The following is a 24,097-nucleotide window of genomic DNA, read 5'->3' on the forward strand; positions in this document are numbered from 1 at the left end:
CTCAAGAAAGTTTGCAACGGTGGATTTCCCACTCTCATTGTTTTGTGTGGTGCGACCTACATGACTATTTGATTTGCCTAATTTTTTGATGTTTATCTTGTTGTGATGTTTAGAAACCGATGGATGTAGTGGATTTTTCCCAAGCATCTGTACCCAAATACCTTCCTCCCAGAGGAAATTCCAATGCCCTTGGGCACAAGCACTTCGAGTTCGAATGGTGCCATCGAAACATATTATGGTACGAGGCCAGGATTCCACCCAAGTGCATTTTAAATGCTGATCTAAACCGTTTATGTTCTAGGCTTTACGCTACCTAGGCCATCATAAGAAGGAATTGCTAAGGGGTGATTCTGTATGAAAATGAATATTTAATGACTCATCAAATCCAACATTCAAAGTTCAAGATCATTAATGGAGCATGATTATAAGACCATAGCAATCCAACAAGGGTAATTAGGATAGGAACAGTTAAGATCATTTTAAGTAAATAACTCAAGGGTGGAAATTAGAAATCAGCCATTATTTGCACAATTCAATCAAACACGAGGCTACACGTGTTAACAAGGGCCTATATTCGATTAATGTATGCGATTAGGATAGTGTTAGCATGCTAGAGTTGTACTTGACTCAAGTTTAATTGAGCATGAGGCCCACGTTCTCATGAGGTTTGTTGAGGGTCAAATATTGCATATTAGACTCCAATTATTGCCTGATTTTACGAACATGATACTATTTAACAGCCTATTTTAATCGTATTTGTGTTACAAGGTGAATTTAGGAGCTTGGACTGAAAAAGGGTACTAAAAGCATGGAATTGACGCTCTGAAGTCACCAAGGCAAGGGACGGAACTCATGGGACCAAGATTGAAGAATTTACACACTAGAGATTCGATAAAATCACACCACTTATGTTAAACGGGCCCGAAAGTTAACTAGAATGCAAGATCACAGGGTTCCCACCATCCGTTTGACTCGAAACTTTAGATCTGGCCTGGGGACTATAAATTAACCGTACAAATCGAAATTCAGTCATTAGATCCCTGTGAAAATGGTTCAACGGTCAGATTAGTCCATGAATTAATGATTTGGGGCCCACCTAAGATCTGGATATGCATTAAGTGCAATTTCAACCCATTATATAAGGTGACAGAACATATGAATAGAGAGGATTTCTCAGCAACATCACATGTGGACCCAACTGGCACTGCTGGTGCACTCAACGTGCACTGGACCAATTCCTTTGGTCAAAGTTGGTTTGACCGACTTTCCAAAGAAACAAAAAAGGCCCCTATTTCGCGCCTGCTGCATTTTTAAACCAAGCTGATTGCTAAGGTGGGCCATTCGACCCCCATCATAACTCGGTCAGGAAATCCGGATCGTCCATGAGACTCACATGGCCCCTCGCACTCAAGCCTAGGTGGCGGTATTTTAAAAGATAGCAGAGAACGGATCTCAACCATCCAAACGTAAGATGAACGGCAGAGCAAAAGATCATGTGGGCCTCATTAACAAAAGGCCCAAAACACACATTGCTGACCAAAATTCCAAGAGGAATCCAGTGGACGGCATGGATTTCTCAAACGTTAGCTGAAGTGGGCCCCACCAAGCATCAGCGCAGACCACTTTCGCAAGCCCTGTTTTCATGTCCGAACACTAACTGTTTTTGCGGTCGATTACATGATCATGGCAATGATCGGATGGCCGATCTGGACCGTCCATCTTGTAATTCATCTAAAATCGTCCAGAAGGGCGCTGTTTTAACTGCTTTTGATGGATGCTAGGAGGACCAGTGGGAGCGACTTCTCAGGCTTTCACGCAAAGCACGCACATAACTACGAAAGGAGTGCGTAATTCCTTACGTACTCCACTCGTCCGATTTCCACCGACTCCAGCACCCCTTATACACTCCTAGCCGACCTCCATCAGCTATAAAAGAAAGAGAAGTGGGAGAGAGTATGGATCCGAGCAGGGACGTGTAGCCATGGAGACGTGGTGGGAAGTAAAGGCAGAAAGAGAGAGAAAGAGGGAGAGAACGTGGAGACTGGACGGTCATCAGGAGTTTCTTTCCCTTTTTCTTAAGTTTTTTTAATTCTTTTATGAGTTTTTAGTTAATCATGCTTATGGTTGGCTAAACCTCTTAATTAGGGCTAAGAGGTGAAGCTTGTAGCGTAATTAGGATGGTTGTTTTGTTTTGATTCATGTTTATTGAACTCTCCTGGATTCTAGTTTGATTATGAAGGAATATTTTTAGTTTTTAATGGTTTGTTGTGACTCAAATTATAATGGGTCTGCGATTACTTTGAATATCTTCTTCCTGAATTGAGATTATGAAATTAGGCAGTCCTGTTGTTTACCATCGTCCCATAGGCATGGTAGGGTGATGGAATCACTCCTAACTTTCACAATTCTCTTATGATTGGCTGTGAGATTAATAAATTGCTATTGATTGTCATTGTCTCCTGGGCATGGTTAGGTTATGAAATCACTTCAAACTCTTTACTAATTTTATCTATTGATGATTAGATCCATGAGAAGTTCAGAGATCTGACAAATCTCTTCCTATCAATTGGATAGGATAGGACTCTGATTCCAGTTGTGTCCTTGAATCAATGCAAGGTAGCTTCCCAAATTGCTACAAGTGAATCCTTGGCACCCTAGTTCCCACCTATATTTTTATTAGTTTTTAATTAATCTATGTACAATTATTCTCTTAATTTTTTCTGATTTAGATTACATCTTCGCCTAGTTCTAGTTCAAGTTACTTTCAGATTACATACAAGGTTTAGTCCCTGTGGATTCGACCTCAATCTTACTGAGTTTATTACTACATCACAATCTTATACTTGGGGTGTGAACAAGTTTTTGGCACTGTTGCCAGGGACTGATGATTGCATTTTTCTAAAATTAACTAGTTTTAGAATTAGGTTAAGATTAGGTTTTCTTTTTTCTAATTATTAGGTTAGGATTTTTCTGTTTGATTTGTAGAAACTGACCTAATTTTTCAATTTTGTAGGATTTTGAGATAGACTCTCTAAAGTGGTAACATCTATCTAATTTTTCTAATTTTTCTATTTTTAGGATTATGGTTTTATTTTCTATTTTTAGAATTTTTTAAAAATTTATTCTAGGATTTCTTTTTCTTTTTTTTAGAAACTAACTCATCTTTCTATTTCTTTTAGAACTTTCTAACTTTATGATTCCTATTTTTAGAAACTAATTTCTTTTATTTTGTTTTGCAGGATTTTAACGTAAGAACTCCAATCCGGTAACTTCTTTCTAACTTCTCCTCTACTTACTTTCCATATTACTGTAGGATTTTTTTATTTTTTAATTTCTTTTAGGATAAGATTCAGAGTTAAGGTTTCACCATGGAAAAGTAGGTATGTCAATATCTTAAGATGGATAAGAGATATTGGGGAGGGATGTATAATGATTATGATGTAATTCAACCTATATCTCAAGATTTTTCTTAAACCATCATCGAGAACCGACTGGAATATTACGATCCATCAGTTAATAAGTCCTCACATGATCATAATTTTGGGAATAAGGATGATTATCAACCATCATATCCTCCCACATATGATCCGTATGACTATAACCAGTGGAAACATCAAAATTGGGAAGATGAACCAACAACATTTTATAATGATTATTCTCTTGGATACCCTAAGATCTAACCAAAAACGATCCAAGAGGATTCATTTCAACGTAACATGGCCCGTCTTGCGGAAATTAGAAAAACTTTGGAAACACGTACGTTAAGTGATAATTCTCTTGGGTCTTCTACCTTTAAAATTCAACCAGAAACAATCTAAGAGAATTCAATTCAAAATTCCTTCCAAACTCTAGACCTCAACCAACAAAATACACTCCAAAGACTACAAGAACTTAGAAAATATATTCAACAATTGAGTTTACGTGAGGCGATTGTAGAGAACTCTGGAATTTGAAATGAGGAGTTGGATTCCGTTAATGAGCATATGGTTTAATTTCCCGACGAGTCGATCTTGATGACGGTTAAAAGAATGATCAAGAGAAGTGGGTGCCTTTCAAATATAATGATGATGACACACTTCATTCACATGACACACCTGATTTTAATGATGAGGAAGAGGTTAGTTTATTCGAATCTCAACCCAATCTAAAAATAAATGTGAGGAATATGATCTCATCCCAAGTGTATATTGCACTGAATTGGATGATGATGAGTATTGGGATTCAATCTCCAGTTTGGCCCATATTAATGATCAAGAGGTTCAGGAAGTTGTCAACAATAGTGATCTATTCTACCAATCTGACATGACCAATTTAAACGTGGAGAATGAACCGCTTCCACCTAAACCTTCAAACCTTTGTGATGCATGTTTGGACCACTTCCCTGAATTGAATGATGATATGATTCGGGAGATGGACGAGTCACCCGATATGACTATGGGAATTGAAACCATTCAGTTAAGGCCACCATTTGAGTTGTCAACTCTTGACAATACAATGCCTTTACTGGGTGGTACTGATGAACAGAGTTCTCACATCAATGCATCGCTAATTGATCCTTAATTTGTCTGTGCAGGGCAAGAGCAAGAGTGCATACCTTCATCTCCTTTTAAGGATGATGGAGTCCTTGAGCATTTCATTACAGATGTCAATGTGGAAAATAAGTCACTCTCAGCCAAATTTTCCAACTCTTTGGACGATTGCTTGGCACACTTTCCATATTCAAATGATCTTATAATTAAAGAAATAATGGATGTCTCGTAAGAAAATATCTCTGTAGTTGTTACTAACCGAGAGAATCCTTACTCTAAAGCCTCTTCTTCTCCAGATCTTGAATGTTTACCATTAAAGGAGGAGGGGCTGACGATGGAACCGAAGTCTAGAACTTCAGAATGTGTTGAGACTACATCATTTTCTAAAAAAAAAATTTTAATTTTATCTACCTGTAATCTCTGATTTACCATGGGATATTAACTTTAAAACTTTTTCTGACACAGGTGAATCATATATACTTTGATACCTCAGGCGAATCAATGACAAATTTTTTATGAGGTACATAAATTTCTCTGGAAAGTCATGCTCCAGGGCATCCAAGCCACTGCAAAAAGAGCTTTTAGATGATCCTGTTGAGAAACCTACTGAGAAATTTATCCAGATATTGACCGGAAGAGGAACCTTGCAGTATGACTGAGTAGCTTTTCCCCTGCTTTCATAGGACTATGATAGTTTGCTTTATGCTGTTCTAGGATAGTCGGCTTTATGCCATTAGGTTAGTTTGCTTTCTAAGTTGTTTTAGGATAGGTTGCTTTCGATAGTTGAACTCTTGGGCTGACCTCCTCTCACGCTGATATCTCTTTGGAAAGGTCATTCAATTACCTCGTCAGGTACTATCTTTCCATCACTTCTCTTTTACTTTTGTTGTCCCATGTAAATTGCATGCTCATACCTTTTACATTGAGGACAATGTAGATTTTAAGTTGGGGGTGGGAGATTAGGTTACCTAATTAGTGTTTCCTTGGGCTTGAGCAAAAATTGTGAAAAATTTTAAAATTTTTCTGAAAATTTTTGTGAATTCGAAGTGATTTTGATAGTCATCGTTGATTTAGAACTATAAGATACGTAATGTTGGTAATTTATGACTCTTGGATTCAGCCATCTATTATATTTTTCAGTTAAATTCGAATTGTTACTCCATGATTAGAAGTTTTAAACATTGATTGAGTCATGATTTCACATGTCACACCTAGCTTACACATTAAGGCTTCCGTTCGATATTGAATTGATAACCTGGTAGTCACTAGACATGGAAAAAGCCAACATGAGGAATTTGTCCATCATGTTCAAAGAAAAGAATGAATACCCAGCTAAAAAACAATTGTCTTCGGAAAAGGTTGGTCGAATGGTCTCCACCCTAGGTGTGCTCCCTATAGGTGAGGGCTCGTTTCCCCTCTTTGGCTTTACCTTTAAAAGATTGACATAGCATGAAAGTCATCGATGGAAAAATCAAAAGTTGGAAGAATGAAAAGTTGAACTGTAAGGCAAGTTTTGGTTTAGGTTATGTTTATCCTGAATGATCTAGGGATTATCTATGTTATCATAAAAATAAAGAATTGAGTTTTTAATTATGATAAGTTTAGGTTTCACTATACACCTATGGAACTCGATGTTTAAGATTATTCTAATTGATGGATTAAACTTTGAGCTTGACTATGAAGTTTATTGTGCACTTGAGTCCAAGAGAAAGTAATGCCCAACATTCATGAATCTTAGAATTCTAGTATCTAGATCGGTTTTCAAAAATAACTCAAGTTTATAGAAATTGTCCTGTAATTCTCAACTTATTTTTTGCATACTTTGCTCGAGACTAGCAAAATGCCGGTTGGGGGTTGTGTTGAGGGTTAAATATTGCATATTAGACCCCAGTTATTACCTGATATTACGAACATGATACTATTTAACGACCTATTTTAATCGTATTTGTGTTGCAAGGTGAATTTAGGAGCTTAGACTGAAAAAGGGTACTAAAAGCATGGAATTGACGCTTTAAAGTCACCAAGGTAAGGGACGGACCCCATGGGACCGAGATTGAAGAATTTAATGCCAAAGATCAGAGGAAATCACGCCACTCATGTTAAACGTGCCTGAAAGTTAGCCAGAATGTAAGATCACAGGGTTCCCACCATCCGTTCGGCTCGAAACTTTAGAGCTGGCCTGGGGACCATAAATTAATCCTACATGTCGAAATTCAGCCATTGGATCCCTGTGTAAATGGTCCAACGGTCAGATCAGTCCATGAATTAATGATTTGGGGCCCACCTAAGATCTGAATATGCTTCAAGTGCAGTTTCAACCCATTATATAAGGTGATGGAAGATATGAACGGAGAGGATTTCTCAGCAACATCACAAGTGGACTCAACTGGCACTGCCAGTGCATAGGGCACAAGTGCACTTAACATGCACTGGACCAATTCCATTAGTCAAAGTTGGTTTGACCGACTTTCCAAAGAAATAGAGAAGGCCCCTGTTTCGCACCTGCTATGTTTTTGAACCAAGCTGATTGCTAAGGTGGGTCATTCAACCCGCATCAGGACTCGGTCAGGAAATCCGAATCGTCCATGAGACTCACATGGCCCCTCTCACTCAAGCCTAGGTGGCGGTATTTCGAAAGATAGCAGAGAACGGATCTCAACTGTCCAAATGTAAGATAAACGGAAGAGCAAAAGATCCTGTGAGCCTCATCAACAGAAGCCCAAAAACACACATTTTCGACCGAAATTCTGAGAGGAATCCAGTGGACAGCATGGATTTCTCAAACATCAGCTAAAGTGGGCCCCACCAAACATCAGTGCAGACCACTTTTGCAGGCCCTATTTTCGAGTCCGAACGCTGACTGTTTTTACGGTCGATTACACAATCATGGCAATGATCGGATAGCCTATCTGGACCGTCCATCTTGTAGTTCATCCAAAACTGTCTAGAGGAGCACTGTTTTAACTGCTTTTGATGGATGCTAGGAGGACCAGCAGGAGCGACTTCTCAAGCTTTCACACAAAGCTCGCGCATGACTGCGAAAGGAGTGCGTAATTCCTTATGCACTCCACTCGTCTGATTTCCACCGACTCCAGCACCCCTTATGCACTCCTAGCCGACCTCCATCAGCTATAAAAGAAAGAGAAGTGGGAGAGAGTATGGATCCGAGCAGGGACGTGTAGTCGTGGAGCCGTGGTGGGAAGCAAAGGGAGAAAGAGAGAGAAAGAGGGAGAGAACGTGGAGACTAGCCGGCCATCAGGAGTTTCTTTCCCCTTTTCTTAAGTTTTTTTTTATTCTTTTAAGAGTTTTTAATTAATCATGCTTATGGTTGGCTAGGTGAAGCTTGTAGCATAATTAGGATGGTTGCTTTATTTTGATCCATGTTTATTGAACTCTCCTAGATTCTAGTTTGATTATGAAGGAATATTTTTAGTTTTTAATGGTTTGTTGTGACTCAAATTACAATGGATCTGCGATTGCTTTGAATATCTTTTTCCTGAATTGAGATTGTGAAAGTAGGCAGTCTTGTTGTTTACCATCGTCCCATGGGCATGGTAGGGTGATGGAATCACTCCTAACTTTCACAATTCTCTTATGATTGGCTGTGAGATTAGTAAATTGTTGTTGATTGCCATCGTCTCCTGGGCATGGTTAAGTGACGAAATCACTTTCAACTCTTCACCAATTTTATTTATTGATGATTAGATCCATGAGAAGTTTAGAGATCTGACAAATCTCTTCCTACCAATTGGATAGGATAGGACTCTGATTCCAGTTGTGTCCTTAGATCAATGCAAGGTAGCTTTCTAAATTACTACAAGTGGATCCTTGGTATCCTAGTTCCCACCTATATTTTTATTAGTTTTTAATTAATCTATTTACAATTATTCTCTTAATTTTCTCTGATTTAGATTACATCTTCGCCTAGTTCTAGTTCAAGTTACTTTCAGATTACATACAAGGTTCAGTCCCTGTGGATTCGACCTCGGTCTTACCTAGTTTATTACTACATCACAACCCTATACTTGGGGTGTGAACAAGGTTGGTCGCTTTCTCAACCATTGGCGCACAGTTACAGTGATTAGGCGATTTGTAGAAGGGTAGGAGTTAGTTCTTTCAAATGGATTTTTCCTACATTATGTTAAGGACTTTCCTTTCAACGTTGATAGCAGATTTTGTATTTCTCAATAAAATAATGATGGAAAGATTTAAAAACTAAAGGTTAAAAATGTCAATTTTGTTGATGTGAATCTGGAGCTAAGTACGATAAACAAAATAAAGAAATAAATGAAAGATATATACTTGCGATCACTTGTGTAGACAAACAATCGAGGTAGATTGGTTAGCAGGATGTGACCAGGGAGTGATCTTTCAGGTAAGGATTCAATTGATTGAGGATCCAACGACAATGAGTCACGAATATTTATACTACTCATAAGCGTAATATAGTGATGGCGTTAGACAGTAGCGATCTAAAGCTAACCTAAACCTCAAACGTTCTGTAACATTACGATGTGTATATTAATTAATGTGTTTGGCATTAGCCTGGAGATCTTCATCATACATATGCTCCTTTTATACCTTTAGAGAGGCGGTGAAATGTAAGACCCGACCCAAGTTCCTGTGTGTTCATGTGTGTGTAGGTATGCATTTCGTTTCTCTTGGTCCCGCGGTCCTACCGGTTGAATCCCGACGACTAGTGACCCTCAGATAGTGTTTGCGGTCATCCCTAAGTCCGATCATGTTGACCGAACTCGGATCAGCCTGAAACTTATGCCATCTTGTTCGCATCATCGTTGCGGTTCCGATGACGCGTCTTGTGCATCCATCCGATGTCTAGGTCATAAGTTGTATACATCTCATTTTATTGCCCTTGATCATGATCATGTGGCCCACCTAGGAGTAGTGCATCTGGCCCTCACTCCCTTTTTGCACAAGTTCCAACACACACAACACACACCACCTAAACCTCCATGTCTTATACTACTAACACCACCCACACCACCCAAACCTATCCTACCCTAACAACATTGTTTGTATCACCATAAGGTATGATGGTTTTCTCTAACCTAGGTAGAGAGAGCAATAATGACTCTCCTACAACTCTCTCCCTCTCTCTTTCTTCTCATTCTCTCTATCTCTCCCTCTCCTCTCCCTCTTGCAAGCTTCCAACATCCCACCCCTTGCAACATTTTAGCCCCTCATCTCTCATTTCTCTCCCCATTCATCCATCAAAATCACATCTCACCCCTTCATCTTACTTCCTTGGACCCTTAGAAACTTGGAGTGGAGTTTTGATAGAAATCTTAAGCTGGGTGCATGTTCTTTAAATTGTTAGACTTCTTTGTATTGTAGTTATTTTTTCATTTCTTCTTTCATATTGGAGCATGTAGGGCCCATCAAGAGATGGTGGTGGCCCCAAGACTCCATGGATGTGGTTTGAAACCCATCCTACATTGCATGCATGTGCATGCAAGGGACCATCCTCCATAGATCCCTTTATGCTTCATCCTTCTGTAGATCAGGGATCTTGGGTCATCTAGACCCTTGATCCTTGGTGGAGATTGGATTTCCACCATAGATCTCTATTTGATAAGCTTGATCGTGTAATATGCGTATCCTATAGCAATGAAATCTTCTTGTATGTGTATGATGAAGGGAAGGGCCTCAATAGCTAATTACTTTTCCCTTGCTTACTAAGAGTGTTAATCATGAGTGTGTGACCCACATTGTGGACCAACAACATCCCAATCATCCATAAAAAGGGGACGTTTTCACAGTCCCTCCCATTGAACGTGTGGCCCCTAAATGCACAAAAAGGGGTGCACGCAAGCTTATTTTTGGTGATGTGATAGTTTGAATATTTGTGAGGCCTACTTGGGTAGACCACACCATGAATTCCAGGGGTTAAATCCCTATTTAATTTATGTTTGCAATTTGTTTTTGTGAAGAATATGTTGCTGTCCAGTCTGTCTAGACAGATTGTAGACCATTTTGGGGCCTGATTTTTAGTCTTTTAGTGGAAAATTTGATGCCATTTAATACATGATTCTTGAAGACCTATTTTTCACCTATAAACATACCAAATTTCATCCCCACCTGACCCTGATTGAGGTCCCAAAGGTGTGGCCCAAGTGAGGTGGTTAGTCTTAAATTTCTGCACTATTCTAGCAACATATAAGTGTGGAATTACTTAAATATAAAATAATTTTTCCACTAGTGGGCTACATCCGTGGATCCCACTTTATAGTACACATATGAGGGGACACAAAAATTATTTTTCTCCAATTTTTAGAGGCCTCTAATCCACCCCATTGGAAGCTCAAATCAAGGCCTGTTTGAAATCTGCACTAAACAGATTTTAGGGATAATCTGTTTTCTTCAAATTAATTAAAATACTTCTACTATTCCAAAAATTCTAAAATTTTGCAGAGAGGTGGTTTACCTATGGTAGGACCTACTTGAAAATTTTTGGGGCCAAAGAATCCTTGTACACACCGTGACAAGGGCTGGACCGGCCCACCAGGTTGGGACGCCCAGGTTAAACAGATTTTTTAGACAGTCTGTTTTTTTCAAATTAATTAAAATACTTCTGCTATCCAAAAATTCTGAAATTTTACAAAAAGGTAGTTCACCTATGGTAGGATCCACCTACCAATTTTCAGGTCCAACGGACCTCTGTGCACTTGGTGGCCAGGGCTGGACCAGCCCACCAAGTTGGGACGTCCAGGGCCCCCCCCCCCCCCCCCCCCCAGGCCCATCATGATGTATTTGTTACCCCACCGTCCCATCTATCTGTGGTCCACGTGGGACGTAGCCCACCTCCCTAAGAACTTTCCATTTTTGGGACCTAATTTAATGTGTTTTTGGGCCAATTGCCCAGGCCCATAGGACCCTTCACCTTGGGACGCCCAGGCCCATTGGACTATTACTGGACTTCCAATCCAGCAGCATGGTCCACCTATTTTATGTGTGTAATCAAGTCCTCCCATCTGGTGGGACCCACAAAGATATGTGTGGGTCACTAGGGAACATATATCTAATTTATATCAATTATTGTTGGGCCCCAGCAGGCCCAAAATATAAGTGGGCTAGAAATTTGGCAATGGGCCCAAAATGGCCGCCCCTAGTAGCCTATTATGGGTCAGCCTGGCCCACCAGATTAAGGGTAGATTATGCACATAAGATTTCCATTTTTTGCGGTGTCTTTGGGCTTCATTTAGGTATGCTTGGAGGCCCACCTCCATTGGATTTTATTTTGGATCTATGTTCATAGTTTTGATTGGCCTTGGTAGGCCCATTTATCTTGGAATCTTCTACTTAGGTCCATTGACCTTTGGGCCTGTATCTCACCACTTATTGTGATGGGTTTGTGAGCCGTAATGTGCAAGTAGTTGGGCCCTTGGCTGACCACCAAAATAACCTTGTACCTGGGCTAAGTTGTGAGGCCTAACTCACTTGGATAAAGCATAGAAATTGCCCACATTGTTGAATTGCCGAGCTGCCCACTAGGCCCACCACAATATCTAGATTTATGACCTTCATGGTTGGGCCCAAACCCTGCTTAAGGGTCCACCATATTGCCTATGTGTTGGGCTTTGAGTATAGCCCACTAGGCCATGGATTTCCTTAGGCCTTAGGCCTTGTTTCATGCTCGCGTAATAGTGGGCTGCCTTTTTGGGACCCAGTTGAGGTTGGATGTCTTCCTTAGTGGCCCTAAGGTAGGCCCATAAGGTTGTTATAGGTGGTTGAAGGCCCACCTTGGACCTTGCTAAGACCGCTTAATCCTCTTAAGACTTATGTCTAGTCTTCCTTAGCTTGTGGGCTACCCTAAAGTATTGGGCCCCCACTACAGGATTTTTCCTTAAATTAATTATCTAAGTACCTAGACTTAATTTCCTCATTGAGAAGGAGTATGTTCTAAGTCATCATTGCCGTATGACGTACCCTCATGACCCATATGCATTATGGAGTGTTTGGATTGCATTTGTGTGTGGTCATTGAGTTGATATGATAGAAGGATGGAGTTCCCCTCTTGTGCACATTGAGTGCTTGGAGCTAATGCATGATTGGTTTGCATGACTCATGCATCTGGCATCACATCTCATGAAAATTATCGCCCTTGCTTCATCAGGGCCTTGCCTCCACTGGTATATTCGTGGATGGTTGTATGTGGACACCAGAAATATATCATTTGAGCATTGGGGTGCATAGGATATCCCTGGGTGAAAGCCCCTAAACTTTGAAGGTACCTAAAAGACGCCTCAATCCGTGACCGGGTGGAAATCATGAGTGCCCGAGTGCCTTACACCATTAGGCCGCTTCTCTCACTATTGTGTAGTCGGTTGAGATGGGATGTGGCCTTATCTGCCTGAGTGAGAGGGCATGACTAGGCTGAGTCTGATCAGCTCGTAAATGGGTCCACTACCGTCTAGCCTTGTTGGTGGTTGGCTGTCCACAAGTGGTAGTATGGTCTCTTATGCTCGTTGACTATGCGGTCTTAATAGCGGCAGTCATCCTGTAGTGCATCAGACCCCGGTGATATTCCTTATGATGAAACTGTATGGGATATATGAACTACTTATAAGCATTGACATCACTTCGCATTGCATTGATATTGGTTGTATAGGCATTATTGCATTGTGTAGCCTTAGTATGGCTTCTTACATTCATGACTTAGCCTTGGTTAGGCTTATGGCATTGACATCGATCATGTTTCCCTTCTGTATCTCCTATTATTCTTCTGCACACCATTGTCACACACCTTCACCACCCTCTAAGCTTTCTATAAACTTATGCACGATTGATGCGTACAGAAGATCCTAGGTCGGCGTCGTAGCGGCAGAGCTTGGATAGGAGTTGAGCCGAGGACCCTAGTGTTGCTGATCTTCTTCCTTCTTCTTTTGTCATTAGATGTATTTCCTTTCAGCCTTGTATTTAAAGTTCAAATTTATAATGGATTTTGTAATGTGCCCTTTTGTTATTTCTAAGATTTACTTGATGTAATCTTGGATATGCTCACATTGGAATGAATATATGGTTATGGAAATCCTCCTTCTACGATCCCAGGATCGGAACCTGCCTCAGGAGTCGAGAATGGGGTACTACGGAGGTTGTTGTGGCCAGAACCGACTATCGGGTTCCTTGTGAGTCCGGTTACCGAGTCTGGGGCGTGACATGAAACCCTCGCCATATTTCCTTACTGATATAGGATCCTTGGCAGTTACAATGCTCAATTGTTCTCCTAGCATCCAAGCATGGCCAAAGATATCTTTGGAGATCAAAAATCATTTTCAAATTTCTTGCCAATATGACCGTCAAGATCAATGGATCTTACAAAATTAGTTTCACTAGACCTGGATCAATCATAGTGTCCTTGATTTCCATTCACTCTGAAAATGATCCGTTTCTTGAATCTTCATAATCGTCATGAGAGCACCGATCTTTTCTGGGAGGATCTCTTACTTTGGAAGGATTCTATGAGACGGCCTTACCAAGCATATTTAAATTTGTGATAAGATACCTATCTCAGCGGATCTTTTATAAGTTTATCGAGCAGTCTACCTCAATTACACAAGCCACACATATTAATATCATGTGTCATTAATCATGATGTCTTATTCCCTGGATGGTACAATTCTACACTACTCTACTTTTGACAGGTAACTACCACTAAACGAGGTGGGGCAAAAGATATCCTTAATGCTATAGTTAGATTTCGTCCATTATTAAACGCATGATACCAACATGTGCTTGCGTCTCATTGATACAACTATATGCACAAAAAATGGGTGTAAACAGCCATGGGTAATAATGCGGTACATGCATACATGCACTCACTGTACACGTGACATACACGAACCTTAATTCACATTATCTAAATCATGGGGCCACTTTAAATTCAAAAAATGTTGATTGGACATGCTAGGCCATTGAAGTCTGGGTTTTATGTAGAGGTGGGCATGTTAGACCCGATCCGGTGGATCCGACCCGACTCGGTACTGTTCCGAACAGAACCGATGGCCTAGATCGACCCTGATTGAGTTTGTCTATCCAGATCCGATTGTTTTTCGGGTCAGGTTCAGATAGTGGTGTATCCGGACAGAACCGATCCGAAAACCCGGACCGAAAGGGTCCGAACTGACCTGACCTGACCTGACCCGACCAGGGATGTAAATATCCCTCTATTTTACAAAATATCCCTATCTTTGGCTTTTCGTTTGGTGCAAAAAAAAAAAAAAAAAAAAAAACCCCGCCCAATATACACTTGAGCCCCCAAGTCTCTCTCTCTCTCTCTCTCTCTCTCTCTCTCTCTCTCTCTCTCTATCTCTATTTATCTCTCTCTCCCTTTCTGTTGAAGAAGGCAAGAAAAAAACTAGTTAAATATCCTACGGTAGATCAAATACATTTCTTTCTACAGTTGAGTTTTGGAGATTTCTCTGTTGGAGAGATATACGCTGAGATATGGTGGATAGCTATGTACGGAAGAGAGAAAAGAGAAAGAGAGACGCAGCAGACATTGATCGAAGAAGGTTGGCATACAGCTGTTTACAGGCGTGACGGTCAAACTCAGAGACGAAAGCGGACGTTAGCAAGTTCTATGGGTCTAATCATGAGGTATGTGTTATATCCAAACCATCCATCCATTTGGCAATATCGTATTAAGGCTTGAGACAAAAATAAGACAGATTAACTATTAAGTGGACCACACTATGGAAAGTAGCGGGGGATTGAACGTCTACCATTGAAACCCTTGTTGGGTTCACAGAAGTTTTGGATCAACATGAAATTTGTTTTTCCACTTCATTCAAGTCTTTGTGACCTTATGAACAAATTGGATGGAAAATAAACATTATGATGGGCCTACAAATTGTTTAACGGTGAAAATCATCATCTCTGTTGCAATTTATGGTGTGGTCCAGATGATCTTTGGATCTGATTCATTTTTTGGATAATGCTCTAAAATGATCTCCAAAAATAGATGAATGGTATAGATATAATAAATACATCATTGTGGGGCCATGTAACTTTGATTTCCTTTGAACCGTTCGTACAACTCGAAGCTCAAGGAGCGTCAGTGCTCGTCTTCGCACGACACGTACCTAGGTAGCTGTATAGCTGGCGTGACCTATACAGACCATAGGTAATACTTCTTGCGTACTGAGTTACTCATACGCTCTTATCGTACTGGGTAAACTCAGGTGGGCCCACCGCGAATGCATGTAGTTCATCCATGCCGTCCATTCGTTTGCCAGATCATTTTATGGGTTCAACCCAAAATTGATGCATATACAAAGCTCAAGTGAACCATACCACTAGGAAAAGTGGAAGTATTGATTTCAACCGTTGAAATATTTTTAAGGCCCTCAATGATGTTTATTTGTCATCCAACCTGTTCATAAGATCACAAAGACATGGATGAAGGGAAAACATAGATATCAGCTTGATCTAAACCCTTTGTTGTCCCCAAGAATTTTTGTCTCCAAGAATTTTTTCAACGGTAGATGTTCAATTCACACTGTTTCCGGTGGTGTGGTCCATTTGAGGTTTGGATATACTCCATTTTTGGGATAATGCCCTAAAATTATGTTTCAAAAGAGATGGATGGAGTGGATACAATGCATGAATGCCACTGGGGCCCACTGAGTTTACTCAGTACGCTTACCGTACTGAGTACGCAATCCGCTTCCCTTCATAGAAAGCTTCTTCGAGAAGCTTTCGCAGTGAGATATTTTATCCCATCGAGTAAACTATGTGGAGCCCATCTTAAATTTTTTATGGTGTATCCACACCGTCCATCAGTTTTTTCAAGTTATTTGAGGGGTTGATGCTAAATTTTAAGTATATCTAATAATCAAGTAGATCACACCATAAGAAACAGTGAGAATAAGGATTTCCACACCGTTGAAAAAATGGATGATCCGAACCTCACCCAATCCGATCCGACTCAGTTTTCTTGACCGAGTCGGACTCTGATCGGTTCAGACTAGTAGGGATTCGGATCTGTTGGAATTAAATGACTCAAATCCGATACCGATCGGCTTAAGTTCGGGTTAGGCTCTGCAGATTTCGATTAGAGTCGGGCTAGACCCAATCTGATCCGACTCGATCTGATGCCCTGCTCTGCTTTTATGGAAGTAGATTGCCAGCAGCACACGCCACATAGATACCCATGTGGGCCGACATGGCCCCAGCTCTGTGGAGCCAACTGTGATGTGTGTGTTTTATCCACTCCGTCCATCCGTTTTTACAGCTCATTCCTGGGCACGAAATTAAAAATCTGGCAGATCGAAAGCTCAAGTAGACCACGCAACAGGAAAGAGTAGGATGATGAGAACCACCATTGAAACCTTCTTAGGGCTCACCATGATGTTTTATTTATCATCCAACCTGTTCATAATTTCACACAGATCTGGATGAAGAGAAAATACAAATATAAGCTAAATTCAAAAGTTCAGTGCCTCCCTAAAGTTTTCAATGGTGGGCATTCAATCCCAGCTGTTTTTTGGTGTGGTCCACTTGAGGTTAAGATGTACATCGTTTTTGAGCTGGTGACCTAAAATGAGGCGGCAAAACGGATGGACACTGGATAAAACAAATAAATCACGGTAGGCCCCACATAGCTTGGGCCGCGTTGATACGCTTCCGTACTTTATAGGGTGATGGTGTCCTGCGAGAGCAAAGAAAGGGTTGGCAGTTCGGGTGGGCCCCACACGGTGACGTGTTTCCAAGATCCATCTGTCCTGGCCCAATTTTAAGATAGGACAAAAACCAGCTGGCCAATCTATAATTCAAGTACGCCAAGTGATATGGTTGGGAGGCGAATGCCAACCTTGCGTATGGGAAATCCACTCCAACCGTTACAGGGTCGTCACAAGTTAGGCCGGCCGTTGAATTTTTACACGGCCCATGTGATGACGATGTAAAATCCAACCCAGAGTCATTAGATGCCACACCAAAAGTTAGGCTTGGGACCTAAAGTTAGGCCCAACTGACTTTTGGATAGGCCTGGTCTTTGGGCATGCCATGGGGGTGGGCCCCACACATCATGTTGTTATAGTGGATCGGTCATCAAAGTGTTTAATGGTCAACATTAAATGTAAAACAGTGAAGGAAATTATGGCTTGCCCTATAAAAGCATCAGTTTCAAACGACAAGCTATCCTTGATTAGGGCCGTTGGATGTGTGGCCCACCGTGATGTATGTGTTTTATCCACGCTGCTCATCTGTTTTGCCCGTTCATTTTAGGGTGTGAGGCCAAAATCGTAGTGTATCCAAAGCTCAAGTAAACCACACCATAGGAAAGAGTCAGGATTGAACATCCATCGTTGAAAATTTCGTGGATCAAAGCTAACACTTGGGCATTTCCCTTCATTTGGGTCTCCATATGACCCTATAAATAGGTAACATGGCAAATATACATCACACGGGAAATTAGGTAAGTTTTAATGGTGGATGTTATTATCCCCACTATTTCCCATGGTGTGGTTGACTTGAGCTTTGGATATGCTTCAATTTTGGGATAATGCCTTGAAATGAGCTGGTAATGTAAACTGCAATGTGAATAAAAATACATACATCATAGTGGGTCCCACATAGTCTAGTGGTCACTAGGGATATCTGTGGTGTTTTGGCACCGATTCATGGGCCACTCAAAAACCAACTCAGTAATCTCCCCGTGAAAACTCATATTATTTCCAAACTCAGTACTCAACCCGAGGTATGCTTTTTCTTAAAGCATCCTAAGTTTCGGGAGGCTATTAATGTATATGGGTATCATATATGAGAGTATATTTTCAAGTAGACGTGGACACGGGACAACCCGATCCGGCTAACTCAACTCATCCGACTCGGTCTGATCCGACTTGACCCGAACCGAATGGGTGAGTCGATCCAAACCAAGTAAGCCTCGCCCGATCCAAACTCAAACCGAGTCGAGTTCAAGTTACCCAATAACTCGATCTGACTTGATCCGCTTAGACTTGACTCGATCTGAAACCCGACTCAACCCAACTCTCTAACCCTACCCCGACCCGATCCCAACATCTCTCTCCCTCCCTCCCTCATCCTTCTCTTCCAAGCCCGACAACCACCCACCACCATCACCCTCCTCCTCCTCCCTCTCCTCTCCGCTCCCTCCCTCTTCCTCTTCCAAGCCTAGCAACCACCCACCACCATCACCATCTTCCTCCTCCTCCTCCTCCTCTGATCCGACTTGACCTGAACCGAATGAGTGAGTCAGTCCAAACCAAGTAAGCCTCGCCCGATCCAAACTCAAACCGAGTCGAGTTCGAGTTACCCAATAACTCGATCTGACTTGATCCGCTTAGACTTGACTTGATCCGAAACCTGACTCGACTCAACTCTCTAACCCTACCCCGACCCGATCCCAACATCTCTCTCCCTCCCTCCCTCATCCTCCTCTTCCAAGCCCGACAACCACCCACCACCATCACCGTCCTCCTCCTCCCTCTCCTCTCCGCTCCCTCCCTCTTCCTCTTCCAAGCCTGACAACCACCCACCACCATCACCCTCCTCCTCCTCCTCCTCTCTCTCTCTCTCCTCTCCACTCCCTCCCTCCCTTATCTCTCAATCCAACTCATTGCCAACTCGACCCAACTCGGTACTTCTGACTGGATCAAACTCGGTCTGGATCAGTCCAGGCCAGACAGAGCTTGCATTGAGTCAGGCATGCTGGACTCGGTATCGAGTTGGATCGAGTTCGGATCAAGCTTATTTCAAAACTGGATTGAGTCGAGTCAGCCCTAACTCAGTCCGACTCTACTCGATGCCCAGCTCTATTTTTAAGTGAGGACAGAAATAATTAAGATGAATAAAATCAAATTTTTAAGTTTAAATATGGACTTAAATAGTAAATATTTTACAAAGATTTCAATAAATGTAAAAGAAGAAAAGTGACAAATTATTTTGAAATACAAGGTAGATTTAAGAGCACTGGACTATAGATGACTTGACCTGAAAATGGACATGTAGTCCTCTGAGATGACCCATTGTCCCATCACTCTTAATCAAGAAACCTTAGGTGTTAGTGGGTCAAACATCATACTGCACCTTGGTTCGCTCCTAAATGCGCCATGACTCAACTGGGTTTGAATTGCATGTCTTTTGACTAGACCTTAGTTCCAGGTCATGGGCAAGCAAGCATTCCAGTGCAAAGGATTGTCCTTTTAAAGATTTGATCCCCGGTTATAGCAGCCAAAAACCCTCCTCTTACTATTAATCTAATAATTATTTTTTAAAAATTCATATATAACAAATATATTATTTTAAAATTTATTTTTATTATAAAAAACATAACACTAACTATACATTTATACACACATTTATTTTTTCACTTATAAATAACTTCCATTGGCTATCTTAATAAACACAACATTTTTATATCATCTTTTACATGTAAGAATGAATTTATGCCTAGATTGAGGAGAAGTGAAGACAATCACAAGTTGAAATCTGTTAATATTTCAAAAGCAAGTGATCATTATGATGAAAATGCTTTGTTATAGAAATAGCAAGTTAGCTTTTGCGAAAACACTTTCATAGGAAATAAGTGCTTGTGAGCAATTAGATGCATGTAAACACATTAAAAAAGAAAGCAAACAAAGAACGAAAGAGCGCCAGTTGGCTACAGCCTCGAAACCAGTAATGTGGGTGGGTCCTTGACCGGAGGACCCACCTTGATGTTTGCATTGTGTATCCATGTTGTCCATCAGCTTTGTCAACTTAAGTTAGAGCATGGTGTAAAAAAATTCAGGTGGACCACACCACATGAAACCCTAATTATTGACCATTACAAGCCGTTTGTGGGACAAAAAAGTTTTGGATCAAGCTGATATTTACTTTTTTCCTTTCAACAAGGGCTGTGCGACCTTATCAACTGGTTGGATGGTCAACAAACATTACAATCAACCTAGAAAGTTTTAACAGTAAGCACATAACAACTATTGTTTCATGTGGTGGGTTCATCTGAAATTTTTACCTGGTTCATTTTTTGGACCATGCTCTAAAATAAGCTGCCCAAACATATGGATAGTATCAAAATACAAGGCACTATAATGTAGAGTGGGTTGCAGATACTTTTATATCCAAGATGGACCGGAGAAGGCCCGATCGGAGACGGAAGTGATGAGGACTGTCAGAACCCTAAAACAGACACAATTTGTAAACTGGAATGAATCATTCGACAAACCATATATAATTTTGGGGTAGAAGAATCTATTTTAGCCACATACCCACTATACCGGGTTGCCCACACCGAATTTACAAGATTCCATCATATCCATGGTCGAAAATTCTTTTTAATTTTGTTTTTACAATTTATTGTAATTTTTAGTTCGATCACAACTCTTGATCCTTTATAGCTTTAGGAGTTGTGCCCAACATGAAATGGGCTTAGAAAAATTATGAGATTAACATGATTAGGCCAAATTGGATACTTATCATTTTTGGTTGAAAACCAAGAAGTCTAGCATAAATCATGACCAACTATAAATAGTAAGTTTACTATTTATAATAAGTCACATTTTCTAGGAGATTTGAGTTGGGGTTTGATTATGAAACTTCTTCGTAAGTTTGATATCACTATTTAAAGGATTGTAAACTCTTTTTTTTTTTTTTTTAAATCATCTATCAATTTATTTTAAATTTATTAAAATTTATTTTTATGTTCCGTCTCTCCTAGTGAAGTTGAGGAATCTTGGGAATCTTCGTGAGGAGTGCAGAGAAGCCCCATGGATTTGGAGTAATTATACTCTTAAGAAAGACAATGATTAACCTCATCACATCCATCCTTGCGTCACCCTACCGTCAAGGTCCCACCCACATCCTTGGTTCCAGTGTTGCAGCCAAGTGGTGCGAAAAAAAATAAAAAAAGAGAGGCAGAAGGTGGATTTATATATAAGTTGTTACAGAAGCAAATGACCCTGATCTGACTAGTCCTTTGGACCCACTTTTGAAAATCTCCACTCTCAAGTCTGTTTCTATCATAGTTCTAAAACTCGCTAAGCTCAACCGAGTAAACTCGATTTGTTGACATTTCTGAGTCAGCCGGATACTGGCTCTTTGGTGTGACTCAGCTGAGATTGAGAGCAGATAAGTTTGAAAGAGACTCGTTGTGTCGACCAACTCAACCCTACATGACTCGCAGCGACTCGAAACAAAACAGGTTTTTGAACTGTAGGGCCCACCAAGATTTATGTATTTTATTCGCGCTGTACATTCATTTTTTTCAAATCATTTAAGGATATGAGCCCAAAAATAAGGCTCAAGTGGACCACACCACACTGTTGAAATATACGTTCACGTAGACCTGGATGAAGGATAAATAAGAATATCAGTCTGATCCAAACTTCTGCAGCTCTCAATAAATTTTTAATGGTGGGCGTTCAATCCCCATTATGTGGTCCATTTGAGAATTTGATCTGCCTTATTTTTCGGCTCATGTCATAAAATTATCCGGTAAAATGGATGGACGGCATGGATAAAATACGTACATCATGGTGGGCCCCACAGAGACCCTGCCATGGGCTGGACGCAATCTAAGTTTGTCTGGAGCTCCATTTTCAACCGTTAACTACAAAAGGTAGTTGGGCACATAGATGGCCAATTTAATGCTTTTTAATATTTAGGTGGGACACATGTGAAAGGTGTTCGAGGAATTTAAAGCCCACCTCCATACAGATAGAAGTGGGCCCCACACATTTATTTAATGTTCATATCGTAGGTATTGACCGCCCACCGCTCCATTCAATGACTTCTCTACGTTTGGATTGTGCTAACTTGCGCCATGGGAAGCCTGTAGCACCCTTCTCCACGTATATCCCTGTAGCACGACCTGGCCGAAGCTCTGTGGGCCCCACCATGATGTATTTGTTGTATCCACTCCGTCCATACGTTTTCACACTTCATTTTATAGCGTGGGCACAAACATTAGGCAGATCCAAATTTCTAGTGGACCCCACCACAGGAAACAGTGGGATAATGATGCCTACCGTTGAAACCTCCCTAGGGCCCACCCTGATGTTTATTTGCCATCCAACCAGTTCATAATATCACGCAGACGTGGATGAAGGGAAAAACACAAATATCAGCTTAATCTAAAACTTCTGTGCCCCCAAGAAGTTTTTAACGGTGAGTATTCAATCCCCATTGTTTCCTGTGGTGTGGTCCATTTGAGATTTAGATCTGCTTCATTTATGGGCTCATGTCCTTAAAATGAGCTGAAAAATCGGATCGAATCGATAGCGTGTATAAAACGCATTAATCACGGTGGGCCCCACAGAGCCTGTGCTACGTTCTCCTCCAAGGAATATTCCCTGGAGACGGACGGCGGAGGCAGTCCGCTTCCTACCATGGGTGCAGGAACTTATAACTAGGGATCGGTGGAAATGGAAATAATAGATACTCATGACAAATCCAACGGCTCATATTATTTTGTCAGAATATCGAAGGAGAGATCATCCTAACCATAGATCTGGCCTGACCGCTACATTTCTATTCCAGATATTAGTGGGGCCGACAATAATCCCTCTACGCGGAGGGTGGTCCATAGCCTGGCCAATTCGTGAGATCTTCACGATGGAATTTGGCCCACTTGAATCTTATCCGGATGATCTGCACAGTCCATTTTATTTCTTCTGCATTCGATGGGTAACTGCATAAATATCACATCAGTTACACAATCTTATATCTCCAATTAAGGGCCTTCAAATGGACGGTTAAATGCAAAAGAAGGTCAACGAGCTAACTAGGATTATCCCAATGGTGTAATATTTGTACAGTCTCCAATCCATGGTGGGGCATGCTCTATGGACGGACTGGATTATCAGATCATGCATCCACGGAGGCCCACCATGGTTTGAATTATCACACCGTGCATTGGTGCCTAGATTTTACACTCGGGAGCACTATAAGTTATAGTGCTCCTAGTTACATCGGTTCAGTTGGATAGTTCAATCGATCTGAACCGTCTATTAAGTATAGAACTCATTTTGTGGGCCACCACATAAAAATTACATTGATTGGATAATCCAATCATCTTGATTTGGGCTTTTTTCTCTAGCCGTCCATTTTTCAAGCTATTAATGGAATAGTTATGATTGCCTAACAAAAGTGATTCTTTAGAATCATAAGCAATCCATGATGAGCCCTAACACATAGATGGATGAAATTGCTCATTGGAACTATTTTTTATGAAAATATTCTTGACCGTCCATATTAAAGGCCACTGATCAGACGGTTAGTTTTTGTTAGATCTATGTGATATTTGCATGGTAGCACGAAAAGTGTTGTCTTCTTCTAGGACCCGAGTATAAAGAGAAATGCTCCGGTCCTGAAAGGAAAAAAAAAAACTTTTATACTGTAGAGTATGATAGTTCATACACATGCACTAAGGAATTATACACGTGGCAAGCATATAACTCAAACTAATCCATCCAAATCACAGGCCCCAGCGTAAATGGGTCGTGTATCAAAAACTACATTCAAAAATTACATTCCAGATGCCTATCGATGGCCATTTGATGGACGGTTGAAATGAAAAACAATCA

Source organism: Magnolia sinica, chromosome 7, assembly GCF_029962835.1.
Source record: "Magnolia sinica isolate HGM2019 chromosome 7, MsV1, whole genome shotgun sequence".
In the NCBI taxonomy this organism is placed as follows: Eukaryota; Viridiplantae; Streptophyta; class Magnoliopsida; order Magnoliales; family Magnoliaceae; genus Magnolia; species Magnolia sinica.